This window comes from Mus caroli, unplaced genomic scaffold, assembly GCF_978045245.1.
Source record: "Mus caroli unplaced genomic scaffold, Mus_caroli_1 scaffold_19, whole genome shotgun sequence".
In the NCBI taxonomy this organism is placed as follows: Eukaryota; Metazoa; Chordata; class Mammalia; order Rodentia; family Muridae; genus Mus; species Mus caroli.
In genome coordinates this window covers 68,154,323-68,175,064 of record NW_028227274.1, presented here as the reverse complement: position 1 = coordinate 68,175,064, position 20,742 = coordinate 68,154,323, and the positions used below count along the sequence as shown (strand labels likewise).

General features: G+C 41.3%; 1 long non-coding RNA gene across 1 annotated transcript; it reads right to left on the bottom strand.

Moving 5' to 3' along the window:
* Positions 1-12,909: 12,909 nt before the first annotated feature.
* Positions 12,910-19,886, bottom strand: LOC147000322 (uncharacterized). The gene is made up of 3 exons (XR_015046041.1): positions 16,129-19,886; positions 14,156-14,365; positions 12,910-13,558 (listed from the first exon to the last, which is right to left on the bottom strand). It is a non-coding gene; the product is annotated as an uncharacterized LOC147000322 (long non-coding RNA).
* Between the last annotated feature and the right edge of the window lie 856 nt (positions 19,887-20,742).

The window sequence follows — 20,742 nt, the reverse complement described above, 5'->3', positions numbered from 1 at the left end:
CATGTCATACATGATATACATGTTATCATTCACCACACATGTGCTGCCTATAGCAGGCTCAGGTCTCAGGAGGAAGAGCAACAGTAGGAGCAGAGAAACTCAAATGTAGCCCTTCGTGTGCAGTTTCTCATAGTGATGTCACCAGAGAGAGATCAGACAACTACAAGCACAAACATGCCCTTGTTATGATGAGTGCACATTATGCCATTTGATTATTCAGCTAAACCCAGAGATCTCCTTGGAGAAGTAAAACAGAGGTAAGATGCAAAGCATGCGTAGGAAGTTCCTCAGTCAAGCCCTGGAGGAAGACATTTCAAGTAGAGGGATCAGCATGTGCAAAATTTTAGTGCTGATATTTGACTCTCACCCCAAAATTAACTTCCGTGGAAGTGTGTCACTTCTCTGGTCACTGGCTCTCCAGGCTGGATCAGAATCCATTTGGGTCCTTCATGGCATCCTGTACTTTGTTCTCATTGCTCTTTCCTGTAGTATGTAATCTCATTAGCTTGTTTTTCTGTCTCTCCCCCAGATCATAAAAGCACAAATCACAGTCACGGGATAATTTGATTCCAGTACTAACCTTTTGGCCAAGCCAAACCTTCTGTTTTATTCACTGAGAAATTGTATGCATAGGCCCTCCTTCCAGGGTTAGTTCCTGCACAAACATCATGACCGAGAAGCAAGTTGGGGAGGAAAGGGTTTATTCGGCTTACACATCCATACTGCCGTTCATCACCAAAGGAAGTCAGGACTGGAACTCAAGCAGGTCAGGAAGCAGGAGCTGATGCAGAGGCCATGGAGGGATGTTCTTTACTGGCTTGCTTCCCCTGACTTGCTCAGGCTGCTCTCTTATAGAACCCAAGACTGCCAGCCCAGGGATGGTTCCACCCACAAGGGGCCTTTCCCCCTTGATCAGTAATTGAGAAAATGCCTTACAGCTGGATCTCATGGAGGCATTTCCTCAAGGGAGGCTCCTTTCTCTGTGATAACTCCAGATTGCGTCAGGTTGACAGACAAAAGCAGCCAGGACAGTTAGTTACTTCCTGATGGTTCTCTTTAACTCTGTTTTGTTTACCATGATGTGTCATATCAAGGTTGCTTGATGATCCGGAACACTGGAGAACTCCATCCATTGAAGGAGTTTCCAACTATTTCCTGGCACGGGATTACCCAAATGCTCCAGTACTGCAGAAGACAGAAGAACCATGAGCCCTATCACTGAACAAATCGCAATCTAATGCAGTGCTTCTCAACCTTCCCAATCCTGCAACCCTTTAATACAGTCCTTCATGCTGTGGTGAGTCAAACCATAAAATTATTTCTGTTGCTACCTCATAACTGTAATTTTCTACTATTGTAAATCATAATACAAATATCTGATATGCAGGATGTCTGTTATGTGACCCCTATGAAAGGGTCATTTAATCCTTAAAGGGGTCATGGTCCACAGGTTGAAAACTGCGGATCTAATGGACAAAACAAGTCAAGTAGATTCATAAACACCACAAATTTGTAGTTTTTCAGAGCTAAGCAACCCTTGAAGTTCATTTAGACCATGTCACTCATTTTATAGAGGAGAAACAGACCAGGACAAGACAGAACAGGCTTTTCCACTCTACTAGTCCTCTGAAAGACACCTTTCAAAGAAGTGTTTGAAGGCATTCAATACACAGCTATGAGAGAAAGACTAATGAAAGAACCCAGTTTAACAGTCCTTTCCTAGGAACCGAACAAAGCCATGATCCTAACTACAGTGTTTGGACTCCCAATGGGAATGGGGGCTGTTTCTCCTCCTAAACTGCTTTTAGAAGTGGTCACAGTGATACCCGTTGGATAGCAGGAGGAACCAAGACTGACAGAATACAGTCTACCACATGGAAAGTCCTGGAAACTTCCATCCAGTACATATCTTACCTACAATCTGAACTGATAGGTTAGCATGGGTGCGTCTGAGAAGCTCACCATCTCTACGTTACAAAAGAAGCATTAAGACTAATTATTCAAGGGCAAAGAAAGGACTAGACACTATTACCAGGGAAATAATGAATGCTGTACACATTTCCCCCTTCAAACTATCTCTCAGCTTGCTTCACACGCTCTTCAATAGTCAAGTCTGCCAAGCAGACTTTCTGTTTGTTCTCCCAAACATGGTCTCATTCCTTGATGTTTCGGGTTTTTGTAATTTTCCTGATTGAAGAACTTGGCTGAGCAAAAGCATCATCAGAGATGATTTCTCTTGTTGCAAAATCAAAAGGCTTTGGTGCACAGCACAAATGATCCATTAGGCGCCATTGTCTAGAGTTCAGGAAAACACCTTCTGCAGCATTGTGCACTAATGTGTGTGGCTTTTTCTTTCTCTTTCTTCTTCTATGGGGGAAGCACGCCTCCCAACATATAGAATGACTTGCTTTTCAGTATGTGGGCATTTTATGTATGATTAACTATAGTTGAGAGAAACTGTCAATCTTCAAAGTATTCTCACAAAATGGCAGGATCGAGTTCCAAAGAGCCTGAGAAATGCTGTCCTTCTTCCAAGTTTATCAGAAAACCTAGATCAAATAAAATTACCAGAGACAAAAGAATAAGGATTTGCTGTGTATAGCAAAATATTTTCAGAAAGGCAAGATAGAGTCAAACACTGACTTTCCAGCTTTCTAGTCTGCAGCTCCAGTCTAAAAGCAGAGACCAGAAAGTAAAAACACCTGAAAAAGAACACTCCAAAAAGAACACCCCGAAAAAGAAGGAGATAGGGTAACTCATGGGATCTGACCCGAAGAGTTATGATAAATCTTAGTAATCAAGACAGATTAGCAACTGGTCTAGAGACAGACAAAAAGTTGAATGATCAGTATACAGAATAAAAACATAAAAACAAATATATATGACATATAGATAACTGATTTTCAATAAAAGTTAAAGCTAACAATTCTGCACTATTTGTGTAACATATGGTGTCAAATGGATTCCCAGAAGAAACAAAAGGAAACTAAATTTTTTTCATTATATCTAATGAAATATAAAAAGCAATTCCAAGGAGGCCATACCCATGTATACAAGGAAGAGTGGTTTGAAACATATAAAACTACAAAAAAGAGTAGGAAGGAATCATGTGACCTTAGGTTAGACAACGACGTACTCAGTGTCAAAAGCATCATAAAAACAACAGCCTCCAAGGATACCTTCTGTCTTTGTCATCATTTCAAATGCTGTGGAAAGACAGCTGGACGGGCACACTTGTGAACCACATTTTACTCAAAGCTTAAGATCTAAAACATCGAAGAACTCCCTAAAACTTAACACAAAGGTAACCTCCTTTTAGGTGGGAAAAACAGTTGCACTGACTTCACCTGAAAAACAGGAGGAAGTCAGTATGTAAGCAAAGGAAAGACACTTGGACTCATTTGTCATTAAGAAATGAAAGATAACAACAGAAACACATGTGCAAGTAATTTACTTGTTTATATTTTTGTTGGTGTTAGTGAGGATATGGAGTGACTGAAACTCTGGTGGCAGGGATATAAAATTGAAAAAGAATTCTGGAAAACAGTCAAGGCACTTTTTGAAAAATTAAATATACACCATAAGACTTGATATTTCCATATCTAGGCATTAGTGCAAGGGAAATGTAAGCTTGCGTCCATACAAAGACATGTACATAACTGCTTACAGTGGCATTGTTGTGTAATGAGGGAAAACCTGCAAACAATCCACTTGCTATCTTCTGCTGAATGAATAAGAAAATTTTGTGATATCCCCATGGTCATTGGTTCACAGCCTTCCTAATGCTGAGAGTCCTCTTGTTGTGGTGAACCTCAACCGATAAATGATTTTCATGGTTACTTCATCACTGCAATTTTTGCTACTGTCATGAACATAACTTCAACATCTGATATGCAGAAAATCTGATATGTGAGCCCTGTGACATGGTCATTCAATGCCCCGAGAACCACTGCTCTAATGAAACAACAAAAAGTAATAGCAATAACAAGAAAAAACCAAAACAAAACAATCTGAGTGAACAGGTGCTGAGTATGATGTCCAATGAAAGGAGACAGACAAAAGCGAAGCTCACTTTGGACTCCACCTACTAGAATTTCTAGTAAGTCTAAAGTAATCTATAGTGATAAAGGAAAGCAAAGCAAGACTTGCCTGGAGAGAGAACGTGAGAAAAGGCAAAGGGACAAAAAGAAACTTAGCTGTGTTATAGATATCATGTTCGTTATTATGATTACAGTGATCATGTCTGGCATATATAAATATGTTAAAACATTAACTCCTTAAGTATATGCAACCTATTGTACATCAATGACACTTCATTAATACTGCTAAAACAAAAACAAACAATACCATATAATAAGGTTGACGGTTGATATTTCGAGGCTAACTCTGATAAAGAAATTCTAACACAGCACACCAGCATAGCAAATAGAACAGCTTCCCAGAAGTTGTACACAAATCTCAGTGTAGGTTATCACATCACTGACTATATTCATGCACTCACTATATTCAAGGTTTGGTCCTAGGCAGAACCGTAAGGAATGTGTAGATTAATAAAATAGACCAAGGACGTGATGGTACTCTTTACAGTAACTTAGAGTAGGAGCTGGTAGAGGTTTACACAAAACGCTCTGGAAGAACAGAGAAACCAGTTTAAGCCTACCAAGATATTCAAGGAAGGACTTTGCACAGAACATTCTCTGAGAATGAGCTAAGGCAAGAAGAAGAAAGAAGAGTCGGCGTTCTAAGGTAAAGGACTCTCACGAGCAAAGACAAGATGGTGTCACAGTAGCTGATAATCAGAGAGTTCAGATCCATCAACATCAGCTGGGAAGGACAGTGTGCTGGAGAGTGGTTGGCGCTCTAGTACACCTCAGTTCCACATTCAACAAACTTTCACTAAGTGGTTTCTATAGAGCTGGCTGCATCAGATTAGATAAGAGGTGAGGTTTCTGACCTCAGAAACTTCCAGTGAAGAGAACAAATCCTTCTAGAGAATTCTGGTAGTCCTATAGTGGACAACAAAGACCCTAGTAGAAGAGCCTAGACTAATGTCCCCTGCCACAAGGCTTTATTTGGGAGACAAAAGAAAACTATGAAGAAATTTAGGTTTGCATGGGCAGGCTCGCCTAAAGGACTTGGTGGGCCTGTTAAGAGAGGATGCCTAGAGAAGAAATTAGTCAACTCATTATTACACAAAATAGGACTGGAAACGGGAGAAAAACCTATCTAGTGGCAGAGCAACTCAGTGGAGTTCACTGAGAGACATGTCAGCTTTGAAGTAGTATAAGTAGAGTTGGTGCAGAATAGCAACTGTGTATAGCCAGCAACACTAACCAGTGGGACCACACACAGATGAATGCTGGACGTGAACTGTGTTCTGAGAATTGGATTAAACGGTTTGAAAGCTGAAGAGACAAAATTTATGCTGTATTTGTTGGATAAGAAAATTGCCTACATTTTATCTAAGATATCCTTTGTCCCATCTTTACTGATTTCTCTTACACAGATTTACTCGATCTAAGGTACGTCCCCAAACAATTGCCAGAGTATCAGCATAAACTCAAAATACCAAGTCAAGGACTAGTGAATTCATAAGTATTTTAAAACCAGCTCTCATGAGTCCTTCCAAAATGTTAAGCATATAAAATATAAAGTAATAAAATAAAATGTAAAATTATAACATCCAAAATCATATTTAATTCAGGGGCTGAAATTATATATAAAAAAGCTCATTCTTCACGTAATGGGATCTCTAAACAAGCCCACATTGTTTACAGAAACAAAAGCAGGAAACATTGAAAAATAATAAGCTGATATCTTGGTGTGGATGTCTTCAATAGGAGGGAGATTAGTAGCTTTCTTTGCAAAATTATAACTTTCAATTTACATCAGTGATGGTGCCACTCGTCTCAAAGTATTGTTTTGGTTTCGTTTTGGTTTTCAAGACAAGTCCTCTCTAGGTAACAGTTCTGCCTGTCCTGGAATTGTCTTTGTAGACCAGGTTGGCCTTGAACTCACAAAGATCTGCCTGCCTTTGCCTCTGCCTTCTGAGTGCTGGGATTAAAGGCATGCGCCACCACTGCCCATCTCTAAGTATCTTAAAGCACAAATAGACACAAGCTTTCACCCACACCTCCCGTGAACCTAAGACCTGGGCTATTTGTAAGGACCACAGGTCAACTCAGCTGAAGCCTGTGAGAGATGGAGAGCTGATATGGTAACTGTAGTCCTCAATATATCAATGCATCATAAGCCAGGCCAAATATCCTGGCTGCCAAGGAGAACAGAGGAACATCTGATCAAGTGTTCCCATGATTCCTTGCACTTCCTCCATTATGGAAACGTATTTTCCTGCTGCCCTATGTTTAGAGAGGCCTTGAGTTCTTTCATCTGAGAGAAGCTAAGAGTCATAGATTCTACTGAGGGAACTTGGAACTCATGAATGAATGTTAACTGTCATACAATTAATTTGGAGTGTTAGTATGTCCGTTACATAACCTATCTGATTTCTGTACCTCTAAGTGAATACCACGAGGAACTCAAACATGATACGGATGTCATCACTGAATGTGGGAGTCTCTCTTTTCAGCAGGTGCTAAACTGAAACAAGCAGAGGCAAAAAGTAGGGGAGGAAAAAGTCCGAGTGTCTGCAGCAAGGTAAAGAATGCAGTGACCTGTTGGAGTCAGTTCTCGGCTCAAACAGTGAAGTGCGGGGACTGCCTTTGGGGAAACCTTCAAATCTAGAAAATCGCATGGGAGTGGACACACTCCTTAGCATCCTCGGTAAGTCACAGTGAGCATGTCCAACAGGAAACCTCCCAGTGGGTTTAACCCGAATCTGAAAGTCCCTGTGTAGAAGATTAATGCATAGGGAAGCAAAAGGCTTCCGGGAATGTTCAACTCCTGTCAGATGGTCATAGCTGAAAATTAGAAAAGAAATGTGAGAAGTTGAGTCATACAGGAATTTGTCCCTGTCACTACAAGTCTTAACTGCAGTACCAATTAGCTTCCATCTCAAACAGCCAATTAAAATGTCCTGAGTCTACTAAGTGAGACTTTTGTGCTTGTATAAGAACTGTTTGAATACACTATCGGCTGACCAATACAGGACAGATGCCCACAGGGGTCCATGATGACCAGTAGCGGGAAGAGTCTGGGTCAGGAATGTTATTTCTAATCTAAAGAGAGCCCCTTCCCTTATCCTGCAGCGATGAGACAGACTGAGATCTTTGTCTTTGATTTCACTCCCCTGGGTGGCACCCAGATTCAGCCATACTAATATTTTCTTACATGCTCCTGTTGAATATTTTGCAAACGGAATGTGTGAGCTGAGGCATGCTCACTCCCTGCATCGGTCAAAAAGTCTTTAATAAAAAGACCCACAATTTATTTCTGCACTCGGAATTTCATAAGAGGGAACACTTTTATGCACTACAATACTGATTTGGAATTGTTTTTGAGGAGCTGGGGGACCGTCACAGCAATCAAATGCAGGAGTTATTTGCCGCTTTTCCGTTTAGTGTATATTGCCTCTCAATGAAGTCATCTTAGGAAAGAATTTGTGTAGCCTTCGCTTTATGCTCAAGTTTAATCATCAAGTCCAAAAAAGAGTCTGAAATTCTCACTAATCAGAGCATGAACATGTTTTTGTAGCATTACAGAGGGTTTGAAGCACCGAGTCCACTCACTAGCGGGATGTTTTTATTCAGAATGCCGAGAGGAAATGGCACCTCTCCTGATAGCTTTCTAAAATCACAGGAGCCCAGGACCAGAGTCCTCACGAGCAAAGATATTATGAAAGTGTAGCATCTTCTACAGTCATACATTAAAGGAAAGGGCCCTGTATTCTTCCTCACTTATGGTTTGTGGCTACATCCCGGGCAATTTAGGATGTAAATGAAAGACTAAATGACTAAATGCCAAATTACAATTTCCATGCTTCGATCTCCATGCACCACTGCTGGATGGGGCTCTTTAATATTCTACAACGCCTGTGACAACTACTCCAAGTGTTGGATATGCAATTTCAATCTCTTTTCTCTGAGTCTTTGTACCTTTTAGTCTAACAACAAAGAGGAACAAAGATCCTAATTATACCCATAATCATTATTATCTGAAGAAGTTCCCAGTAATTAAATTTTAAAGAAAATTTATTTAATGAGCTTTCTACAGTCACATCCAAGCAATACACATTCAAGTAGATAGTGATTAGTATGAAATAGCACTAATTTGAATGACTTGATAAAAGCTCCTACTTCACTACTGTGTTTTTAATAATTGTGTAATTACATAGAGAATTATTCCTGTAAATATCGCTTGTTTTATATAGAATTGAAGACATGAAGATGTGTTCTATCTGGGACAAATTTCCAATATTTTGAAGCTGTATCTTCTTGTATCAGCTAAAAAGTTAATATGTATGTCTTAATTACCCAAACACACACACACACACACACACACACGCATGCATTGGAATATACACCTTTCATTTGCATGAGTTGAGAGTAAATCCTTAGCTCAGTTGAAGCAGAGGTGGGAGAAAATAAATCTTTGCTGAAGGAGAACATGGTCATTACCAGTGAATGAAAATGAAAAGCGTATTTCGGCGAGCATCTCCTAATTATCCCATAAGAGAGGCGCAATAATTGGCATAGACGATATGGATGTTGTCACGTCTGTATCATTTCCAGTGATTCATGGCGCTTTAGAAATGGTATCATGTAATATTGTGCATTTGTTCTTTTAATTTCGGGGCAAAATAAAACGCTGATCTTAAATACAACTCTAGAGAAAAGAAATACAGCTCGTTTATGTGAATATTTTGTGTTTCAAATTGTGTGACTAAGATACCAACAGATATATTATGTATACACAAACGAGACCAGGCACAATGAAACAAAGGATCTACATGGCGGTCAGTGACTCAGGGGACCTATGTTCAACAACTAAGAAGATGGTATAACCTTAAGCAAACCCTCCATACCCCCTAGGCCTCAGTCACTTCATTTGTAAAATAAGATTACAGATGAAATTTATAAGGACTTTCTCAACTTTCAACTGCAATTTATTTTTTAGTGACAGTAGATCTGTGAGATATTTGTCTTCATTTTATAAATAGAGCCACTTGTTCAATATGCTCTGTTTTCCTAAAGTGAAAAGCACAAAGAGAGTATGTCCTTCTCTCAAAATGAGATAGTTAGATTCAAAGCATCTAATTCAATAATAGCGATAAGAACATTCACTCAGCATTGTGTTCAATACAGCAATGGTACAATCAGACAGTGCAAAGAGACAAGACAGAACTGGGAATGCAGGTAATATAGAAAGTACAGATTTAGTGTCAGGAAAATCAAATTCACATGGCTTGGCTTCCTAACAACCACCAGCCAGTTCTTCTCTTCCTTGTGCAGGTTTTGAATTTGAAAAAGGGAATGTGTTAGGAAGGTTAAAATACACATGTTAAGATCTCAATCTCTCTTCACTGACACTTCATCAGGAAGAAGTAATTGGTCATGGTCTTTAACCTTTGGAAATAGTGCCTTCAGCGATTGGAGGTGGGTCAGCAGAGCTGGGTGATTAACAAGTATGCTATGGTGAGGCAGCCAGAAAACTCATGTGATCTCAATCTCTCTGAATGTCCAGAGGAAGGGTGGCTCTCCTTGAACTAGCGTAGCACATGAAGCATTGTTTGAATTGTTCTTTGGCCAACATAATTATTAGGCTCCTCATTGTTGCCAACGTGGCACACAGAGATATTTATTCTGCTGGGAAGTCCATGATGCTCCTAAAGTTTGATACATGCTTGGGCGAGACACACTCTATTTATCATTTGTCTAGAGATACGAATCTGAGGGCTGTCATCCTCACTGAAGTTTGAGATCTTTAGAGGATTCACAGAGACTTTCAAGGGATCCGGGGCTGAGCCAGGTGACAAAGTCATGCTTGTGGTGAAACCACAGAAAGTGTGCCCCCAGGTCCGTTGCTACTATTGTGCCTAAGTGTAAAAAAAGATTAAGGAATTCACTGCAGGCATGGCCAGCTTGTGAGCTCATTATGGCTGGGATCATATCATAAGTTTTGAACCCAGTTAAGCAGCCACGATGGGACTTTGAAGACGTGCCCTATCCAGCCAGTCTCTTGAAAGAAGCAAACAGCCAAGAGATACGGAGGTCGTTAAATTCTCCATCCTTAATTAGAGGACATCAAAGAAAGAGCGATTAAATGTGCTGTCCAATTTGGTGAGATCCTTTTGTGAAATTTTCGTGGCACCTGAAAAAATCCTCAAACTTTAACAGACATAAAGAAAAAATAAATAAACCTCAAAAACGATTGAGAGTTTCAAAGAGTACCTGATACTTCAAGTTTACAGTCATGAGCTACTTTGTCTTGAATTATATTTAATTTTTTTAAGTTCAGGTACTACCACATTTTTACATGGCTGTTTTGAGTTCACCCTCATTTTTGAAGGGATTTTTTTTTTAATTTTAAGACACAAAAATGAACATATCTCGAAAAGGGTAACTCATTTGGATGAAATTCGGATAGAGCTATTTCTTCAACAAACGCATTACTCGAGCAAGCAGGAATCTGCTTGAATCACCTTCAGCTCTTCCTGGAGATAAAACAAGCAAATTGGAAAGGAAGAAAGATCCCAGAGGTGAGTTTGACAGCAACTCATTGGGAATCCAAGGAGGCACCCCTTTTCTGTCTGATTTTATTTTCTATGCCCATGATGTATGAGAAAAAAATGCTTGTACAGAAAAAAATAAAATAAAAGCTGAAGCAAATAGATTTTGATTAGTAAGGAAATGGTCCTGATTGTGTTTCCAGCGCGGCTCATTCTTCAGCTTTCCATTCAAATGCCTTCTCTTTCATGCCTTGCGCTCCCTGAGCAGCTAATGTAGCCTAATTTGTTGGTTCTGCTTTCACGGTGGCGAGCATTCACCATCCCTACCTGCACCCCTCCCTTACTTTAATGCTCCAGGAGCTTTTGATGCGGGTGGGTGTTTATGTGGGCTTTTTGTGAAGTCCCGGAGATTGAAAAGACACCTTTCTTCCCACTCATCACGGCACTTAAAAGCACATTCAACTTCATTCTGTTCCATTGTGTACTCACTGAGCAACCTACTATGTGCTGGGCAGCAGGCTAGGAAACCCAGGGTCTCAGGTGATGAGCTGACACTCTCTCTAGTGCTGTTTTTTTTTTTTTTTTGGTACACCATCTTAACTTCCTCTACCTTGTTCTCTTAATGTCATCATAGATGTTGCAGTTTGAATACACAGCATCTCAGACCAGTTGGTAGCAAACTATCATTGTTAATTGAACACTGGACTTTGACTGTGAAGTGTACCCAATGGCCAGAACAGTACCACCCCCTTACATGAATTCAGCAGCTCAGTCAGCTGGCATTTAATTAGTTAATAAACAGACCGTTTCCTTGAGCGCGTGCATTAGCATCTAACACCGGCTGGCAGACGAGCCTTCTTGATTGATTAAAATATACATTTAAATATATTCCCTTAATTTATATCAGTTGCAAAGTGAGGCAGTTATCTTTATAACTGAGAGCATTAGCGTAAATTATTTAGTATCTTCATTCTAATTTGCACCATATTATAATATCTATCTTGATCGCAGAACTAAATAAATCATCGGTCCCAAATTATAAGCATGTCTTGAGTCCTGAGGTGTTTGTAGAGCTTTTCCTGTCTTTGCCTCATAATTTTTCCAAAAGTGGCTGAAACACTAAGAAATATTAATAGGCTCTTTAAATAAAGGCAATATGCTATTTACAACTCTGTGTCCATTTCCCTAGAATGAGAAGCTTGGAATTCAGTCTATAAACATTTGAATATTTTCTCACGGAAAATGGATAAGAGTCCTAGCTGTCTCAAGGTATAAGGAGGTTTTAGGTCACTGTCACTGGCTGCTTTTGTTCGTTTTTAGTCACTACAGAAAATTTCCACCACATATCACTAACTACAGCAGATTATGTAACCAGCTTTGTATGCTGTCCCTGGATCCACCAGCATAAAGGAAACAATTTGCCAGTAGTCACGTTACAAGGATGAGAGGTATCTACAAGGCTAAGCTAAAAAAATAACTGAAATAATTATTTGTGCAAATAGATGTGAAGAAAATATTTTCAAACTAATTCTGCTGATAATGAAATACATGTTCACTATTCAAAATAGAAAAGTAGGAAGAAAAAAATCAGTTTCTTATAACGTCTCTAATTCAAAAGTATAATGGTTTATCTTGACTTGTGGTCTCAATGGGTTGCAGACCATCAACCCATGTGGGGAAGTCACAGCATATTTCATGGTGGAGGGAACATGTGACAGAAAGTGTTCACATTTGAGGCTGACCAGGAAATAGTGAAGGTAGTTCAGAACTAGAAGCAAGTAGTAACCTTCGAAGGTGAAGGTGTACCACTGGTGACCTGCTTACCCGCCAGTCCCCAGATCGCAAGTTTCTGGAAACTCTCCAAAGGGTACTAGTAGATGGGCTCCTAGTGTTCGAACATAGTGTGAACCTGAGTGGAATATTTCAAGTTCAAACTGTAACATAAAGTCTAATTGGAACTCGGCTGTCTTCATACTCTTACAAGTGACTACATTTGCACCAGGATGACAGGGATCAGCAGTCACAGCCAAAAATGCAGTGCTTAAAATTGAAGATAAGATATGACCCTTTACAGAAGAAAAGTGCTCATACTCCTTCTTGATAATGTAAAGTTACTATAAATGTGTGTGTGTGCTTTGTGTGTCTGTCTGTCTGTCTGTCTGTCTGTCTGTGTAAAAGAGAAACAGAGAGACAAAGAAAGACAGAGAAAGAGAGAGACAATTTATTTTCAGGTGGTCAACCTAAAATATGCTAGTTACCTGTAATAGAACTAAAAATGTGAAGAAAGTGAAAACTGGGGAAAGCCTGCTATTACTGCATCTAGTTTATAAGAAGGGATTCATATAATAACCAAAGAATTATGTAGCCAATAGCATCACAGCTAAAGGAAATTGGCTCACACATGACACCTTATTCCATACACATAACATCCTCTGTTTTAGTTAGGGTTTTACTGCTGTGAACAGACATCATGGCCAAGGCATCTCTAATAAGGACAACATTTCATTGGAGCTGCCTTATAGGTTCAGAGGTTCAGTCCATTATCATCAAGGTGGGAACATGGCAGCATCCAGGCAGGCATGGTACGGGTATAGCTGAGAGTTTTGCATCCTTATCTGAAAGCTGCTAGCAGAATACTGGCTTCCAGGCAGCTAGGATGAGGGTCTTAAAGCCCACACCCACGGTGACACACCTACTCCAACAAGGCCACACCTCCTAATAGTGCCACTCCATGGTCCAAGCATATACAGATCACGTCCTCCAAAGCAAAGTAACTCTGAATTGTTCCCAGTCATGTGCGAATCTGCCCAGGAAATCTGAAAGTAGCTGTTGGCAGTGACTGTGGTCTTTATCCCGGTTCTAAGGATGGTGGCAGCTTCACTGTGCTCAGTGATGCTTAGTTTCTTGAAACAGCTGATTTCTCAGATGAAGCTGCAGGATAGAGATGAAAACTACTCATTTTTCTTCTCTATTTTTTTTTCAGTAAAATTTATATCTAATGAATCACTCAATTGTTTCTCTAGGTCTAGTCCTTGAAAACTACCTAATGACTTAAAGGTCTGGTTTAGATTCCACTGACAATTGCCACACATTCTTCATTTATGGAGGGCCAATCACATAGTGGTTACTAAGTCCATGTGATGCAAGCCGGTGCTCCTAAAACCCTCTGCTTCTCGCTGTTAATTTGTAACAATTAAAAGAAAAACATTTATTTTTGAACTTGTCTGAATCATGTAAAAATCTACTTAGCATTTCATATGTCCACTGAGAACCAACCAGGAATCAGAAGCCACACATTTGAACAGGGAAAAGGAATATAGTCATACAGAGTTAAAATAACATGAAGATGACCAGTAAGACTTAGACACAGAGTAACAGATACAAATAGAAGCCTTTTACCATGGTTGAGATAGAGAACCCAATAAAGCCCTCCACCCAGATAAATCTGAGACAGACCTCAATGGTGGGTGAGTCTGTGGCTCACTAGCTGCACAGAAGCAACTGAGGATCCAGATATTCAGGACTTACTAGAAACTTGATCTCTAGAGGAAGCCAACACAGGCATTAACTAGGCTATTGACCCTTTGCAAAGTATGTGTCAGATGTAAGATGGGGACATAATCCTTCATCTTGCTGGTAGCACTCATCCCTCATTCATGAAGGCTTCAGAAGATAGTGCCCTGAAATCACCGCCTTCTGCTGCTCATGGTAATCATGTTAAGCCGAAGAAACTTGGATCTGCAAAATAGGGAGTGGAGAGTTTGGCAGGTAAAACCCTCCAGAACAGAGGGGGTCTGTGAGTTCCAGGCCAGCTACATAGTGAGATCTTATCTCCAACAGTAAAATAAGTAATTAACTAATCAGTTAACTGATTGTAAGTGTCTGTGGGGTCACGGTTAGTTTGACACAGGGATAGAGCAAGCAGTCATCTAAATGCCACTGATTGGAAGCTGACCTTTTGCTTCTCTGAAATACCTCATCATGGCTCAATGACATGCACTATTTCTTAGCATTTTGGCATGCCTCATCTTTCTCATACATCCCAAAGTATCACATATGTGTTTGTTATCTGTCTTCTGGTTTCTGTAAATGTGCATTGGATTTAGAGATTTAGAAGAGGCAGAATAGTCTGTATGGGGCTACTAGGACGTGCCTTCAAGTGGTCTTCATGTAGTAAGTGCATTGTATATGGTGAGTCTGACGGGAATCCTGGGAGGGGAGCACAAAATTCACAATGAAGCAAGCTCTTGGGGCTATCATACTTTCAGATACTGTTGTTTATCTCTCTGCATATCCTTTCTTTTGAGCTGCACACGTTTCATCCATGAATAGCTTTGACATTTCATCTCAAGATATACTCACTATGAATTCCTAATCTTCATTTGTAAACTCATCAATTTGATAGAAATTCTACATATAAGAAGAAGAGAATGCTAATTTCTAAAGCTCCTACTAAGTGTCGCATACAGTGGCCTCGTGTGTAGGTGTGAGTTGCAAGATCTCTAAAGCATCCTTCCTTTTTCTTGTGTTAGTGGCTCACATGAGGATGCTGCTCTCTCACAATCAACTCTATCTGGACCCTGGGGTCTAACAGCCTTCAGCCATAGATGTAATTGTCTATTTATTATTCCTGGTGGGGATTAGAGAACAGCTTCAACCGCTTAACAATCAAGAGAGTCAATAAAATATCTAAGGAACATTTCCAAAGAGAATTAAAAAGTCCAGGACATGCTTTACTGCCATTGCTCCTGCAGGCTCAGGAAATGGTAACAAGAGGCAAAGTGTGGACATCAGGAAGACTGAGTCAAGGGAGGACAAGATGGCTGAGCAAGCAAAGGTGCTTGTTATGCAAGCTTGGCCCACCGGAGTTAGAGCCCTAGAACGTATGTGAAGGGAGGAGAAAGTCAATTCCACAAGTCACCCTCTGACCTCCACATACACATGCAATCAGCCCTCCCTCAATAACAACCAAAAACACTTAAAGAATTCTGTCTGAAAGAAGCTACTGAGAGCCAGATGGAAAGCAGTTCAGTACTTAACCCACTGGTCTTTTCGTAAACTATTCCTCTTCTATAGGCCCAAGAGTCATGACAGATTTAAGGAGAATGGGCGTCTTCAAGCTAAACCATTTCTTTCAATAATATATTAATATCCAAAAGAAGGAGGCTTCGAACTTGTGCATTGACAGCTATTTTAAGTTAACTGTAAAACAGCAATGCTGTTTACAAAGACTGATACCTTAGAGCTGGGGAGACTGAGGCGGTTTGTGCCACTGTACCCAAATAACAACCATTTGTTCTGCACCATGTTGGGGAGGACAAATTTAAAGGCCAGAGTGTTGCAGTGTGGAATCTGGAGCTGGCTATTTTCTGTCTGTGGGCAGCCAGATTCTTACAGTGCCCATAAAAGACGGAGAGCAAAGAGGTAACATATACTCACTGTTCCTTCTCATAAGGACATCGCTCTCATTTTTTCCAGTTCCACACTCATGATATACTCACCTCCCGAAGGCCCTGCATTGGAAACGAGGATTTCAACATATGCATCCTGATGGATTCATGCAGCATCCCAGAGCTACTGGAAAATATACCTGATTTAATGCAACCACCTGCAAATGTAGATGGCACTGTGCTTAGCTTACAGACAGAGCAGAGCCTGCCCAGCTTGAAAGGTTAGTGGTAATTTTGAACATAGGTGGAGTCTGCCAATGGTTAGGTTTGTGGTTATTTAACTGGCTGGGTTTTAGTGTTCATAGTCTATAAAACGGAGATGAACCTATATGCAGAACAGAATTACACATGGCCAGCCCCTGAAAGCTTTCAACCCTGTAAGTTCTAAGGAGGCCATTCTTGCCATCAAATAGCCTCTTCCCCACAGGAGGGCTTGAAATGTCAATCCCTTTTAGCACATCCATAGCCATGTCTCCAGGCGAATGGCCAATCACACCTAGATGATCAGCACTTTGGGGACAAGGATTTGTGGTGGGAATCGATTTGTATTTTTATAGCATCCGGTGCCTATCCACGATGCTGAATGGATGCTGAACAGCCTTGGGCAAGTTGAAAGGCATCCGAGATCCCCGGTATTCTGCTCTGTGAACTGGCTGGTACAGAGGATAGGCAGAGTACAGCATCTGCTCACGATGATTTAGCTGAAGAAGCATAAGAATTTTTGATAATGGAACTCCACTAGGGCACATTGTCTCCTGTGATGATATTGATGGCATTCGGGGTAGCAAAAAGAAGACGACTCCTGAGAGAGGAGACGCTGTATTGGGAGATGGAACAAAGAGTCGGAAAGGCTGGTATTTGTACAGAATGCATGGCTGAGGAAGCCCCCGTGCTGTGTGATGCATGCCTCTTTGCTGTATATTAAGTCATCTGAGAGCTTGTAGAAGGAGATTTTGTCCTTAGGAAGCAATTTTCAGTCAAGTTCCAAAATAATGTCAAATACTTATCTTTTTAAATACATGTTTATGTATTGTAATTAACTTTAGAATCGGCATTTCTAATCCCCGGTGCCTAAGAAACTCCCTAGTAGTAAGTTAGTTATTTAGGGAAGGGCATTCATTCTGGGCCTGTAAATTTTATTTAAAATTGAGCCTACTTCCTGCTGTTTGTTTAACAGTCCCTGTGTTCTTTGCAGGAAAGCCATGCATCTCCCTAAATGTACCTAACTCCCTACCAGCAAGCAAGTTGGAGGCAGAGGCCTCAGAATGTAATACCAAGAAGAAATTTGTAGGCACGAACACATGCCCAGAGTGCAGGATTTCATTCCTAGCCAAGATGTATGTGATTTCTGCCTTCTGGAGCTTTTCAGCCCAGCTTAACACCCATCCCATGGAGAGCGCGACTCTGCGCTTGTTTGGGGGGATATGGAACAGAGAGACTACATAACTGCTTCCCGGGGGATGGGGGGGGGTATTGCTTAAACATGAGTTAATAATGCTAGACATGACGGCCTGCTCCTGTAAACTAAGTTACTCAGGTGGCAAACTGGAGGTTGGCAAGTTCAAGGCCAGCCTGAAATGTGGAATGAGTTGATGTCACCCAGGGTTGCACAGCAAGATTCTATCTCAAAACGGTCTTTGTGTGTCTGTGTGCATGGACCTATATGAATCAATTGTCAGAGAGAGAGAGTAAAAGCTATTGGGTAATTCTGACTTCTTGCACTGGTGGGGGTCATACACATGTATCATAAGCATGTATCATATGAAACATGACCTGAGGGATGTTCCCAAGTCCTGGGCTGTTTCCACACATAGCTCACTCTCTTTTTCCTCTTCTCTTGTCTCACCTTCTACACTGTTTCCGGAACATAAACAGTCATTCCTTTGGTTAAATTCCCTTTCCCAAATGTATGTGGTTGCAATGTTAGGGCTTTCATTCTCTCAGAGACTTATCCTACATCTGTTTCTTTTGTATTAGACCCAGGGCTCCTACCATAGATCCAAATATCAGAGCCAGCTTCACATTAAATTTTCAGGTTAAAAAATATAGAAGGATGAGTGGCTACACTAGGGAGGATGGATCCAGTTGGAAAGACCTTCCAAGCTGGGCTCAGAGGCATCTGGAAATAAAGAACATACAACGGGGAGGCTGTGGAAAGCAAAGAACAGAATTTCTGGAACAATTGTAGTGGCCCCAGAGACTCTGGTTTCTGAAAAGTATTGGTCTGTGTTTCCAACAACAGAACATTGTGCCTTAATTTGACAATGTTGCAACCCAGTATAAAGTGATGTGAACTTACACCACATTTTACAGAGAAGGTCAACCATGAAAGCAAGTGACAGCCACACATCCCAGCCTACCTTCCTGGACCCTGGAAACCTACAAAACCTATTACAGCAGGCTGCACCACTTTACAGAATTCACAAGCTATAACCAATTGTTCTAGAAAGAAAAAAAAATCGAGCCACATGCTACAGCTCCCTCCCCCACCTTCCATTAAATCATAATAGTATCTTTGGCCTAATGTCCCCTGTGAGACGGGTTGTGGTGATTTGTGTAGAAATTCTCACTTGACAAGCAGCTGCGAAAGCAAGCTCGCTCGGGTTGACAGGCAGAGCCTCGCGCCATCCACCCAATAACTCAGAAAGAAAAAGCAAATCAATAGACATAATATTGCAAAACACTGCAGCAGGATAAACACAACCCTCACATCTATTTGATTTTTCTCCCTCATCTGTCAACACAATTGAGAAGTCGTGCTTGCTAATTGTCTTCAATTGGCAGACTCTTCCGACTTTGACTGGAGCCGCGACACTTGGATGTCACAGTCTTCGCGGCTCGTGGTCGCCAGCCTGGCAGCCTTGGAAGCGGCCTCCATTTTGGGCAGGATGCGTTCATCTGCACGACTTCTCTCTGGATGAGGCCCGCTCTCCATTATGCCGTTCTCCTCATCATTAGCACCGACTGAAGAATCTGTGCCATGTTCTCTGTATCCAAAATATTTGAGGGAGGCAAAGAATCCCAGGAAGTCTATGAAAATGCGTTTCTTTTGCCAGCTAGCATTTGCAACTGCCAGACTTCCTTGCATTCAAATTAGATTACCCAGCAGAGAAAGGACAGAGAGACTGGTTTCAAACTAAGCTTTCTTTTGTGACTATAAAGGGCTATGTTTCCTTTCTTTTTCTTTCTTCTTTTTAAGTATGCTTGATTTACTTCACGAAATTGTAGGCACTGTCCACCCCCTTCTTTATCTCCTATGAAATCATGTCACCATGCAACCCCCTCCCCTCCTCCTGCCCATCCACCCCAGAGGACGGGACAGAGAAGCTCTTGTGTTCCACACACCTTGCACAGTCAGGCCTGGCAAATACTGGCCATATTGACCAAATGTGCCCTTAGTGCTCCAAGGGCTTGGCAGTGTCCAGCTCTAGGAGGAAGTAGGGCACATGGCATCCTGCCTACTCCAACAACCCGGAGACTGTGCAGGCATGGTCCTAATTTGTCCAGTTTCTTTGGCAATGGTTGTTCAAGTTGCTTTTTGGCACGATCCTAAGAAGCAGATCTCTAAGACTGACACAGAATTCAGGTGTATAGGACTTAGAGGCCAACGGGAAGTGGTGCAGCTACAGTATATGTGGCAAACAGGGTAGCTAGGCAGCGCTCCATCTCACCTTTCAAATACCTTCCTGTTAACTGCCAAGAGGAACTGTATGTGTGGCTGCCTCCTCCAGACTCCTCCCCCCGCAGGGCAGGGGTTGCATCTCCTCCATTTGCAAGCCACGCCTTGAAACAAACTCTTCCTGCCAGTCCAGTCCACTCTCCCCAGAGACCTTTGCTGTAATTACAATCTACGCACGGACGCACGCACGGACGCACCACTTCTAGCACACTAACCCCCACGTACTTAAACCCAGTTTCAGTTGATAACAATTCAGGTTTAACTTCCTTCACTCCTGTTTCCTCTCTCACTGTAGTGTCATTGTTAAGCAGTTTCCTGATATCCGGCCAGCCATTCACAGATATTTCTGTATCGATCTCTCAGAGGAAATTGACGTATAATTCCAATAAATCTCTTGATTTCAAAATTGTGTGAGGCTCCCCGCTTTGGGTTCAATGTGCTGTGCTTAGCTCTGACTAGATCAAAATTAGTGGTTCATTTTCAGACTGTCTTTCTCCTTGAGTGGAAAAACAAAACTAAATGAAAACAAAACAACAGCAACGACAGCAAACAAACAAACAAAAAAACACAAGGAAACCCGACCACCCAGATCTGTAGGTAGAATCAATGCACCGAGCAGTGTGTCTGCAAGCCCAACTTTTACTGGTACCAACAGTAGCCCTTTCAGCACAGGCAATATGAGTTAGCCAGTTTGTCTGTCACGTCTCTTGGAGACAAACTGTCAGGATACTGAGGGGAAAAAAAAAATGACAGTAGTGTAGTGTTTACAGACTCTTTGTTCCTGCAGAAGCAAGATATAAAACCACTACAACAGCAACAACAACAGCTACAACAACAACAACTACAACTATGGTCTCAGTTTTCAGTGCCTGGCCTCAAAGGTGGTGGGAATCCCAGTCCCTACTCCCTTCGCAGCGTCCTGTGGAGGATCACATGTTTTTACACTGCTCAGCCAGGCACTCCTCTTTCTTGCCAGAAAACACAGC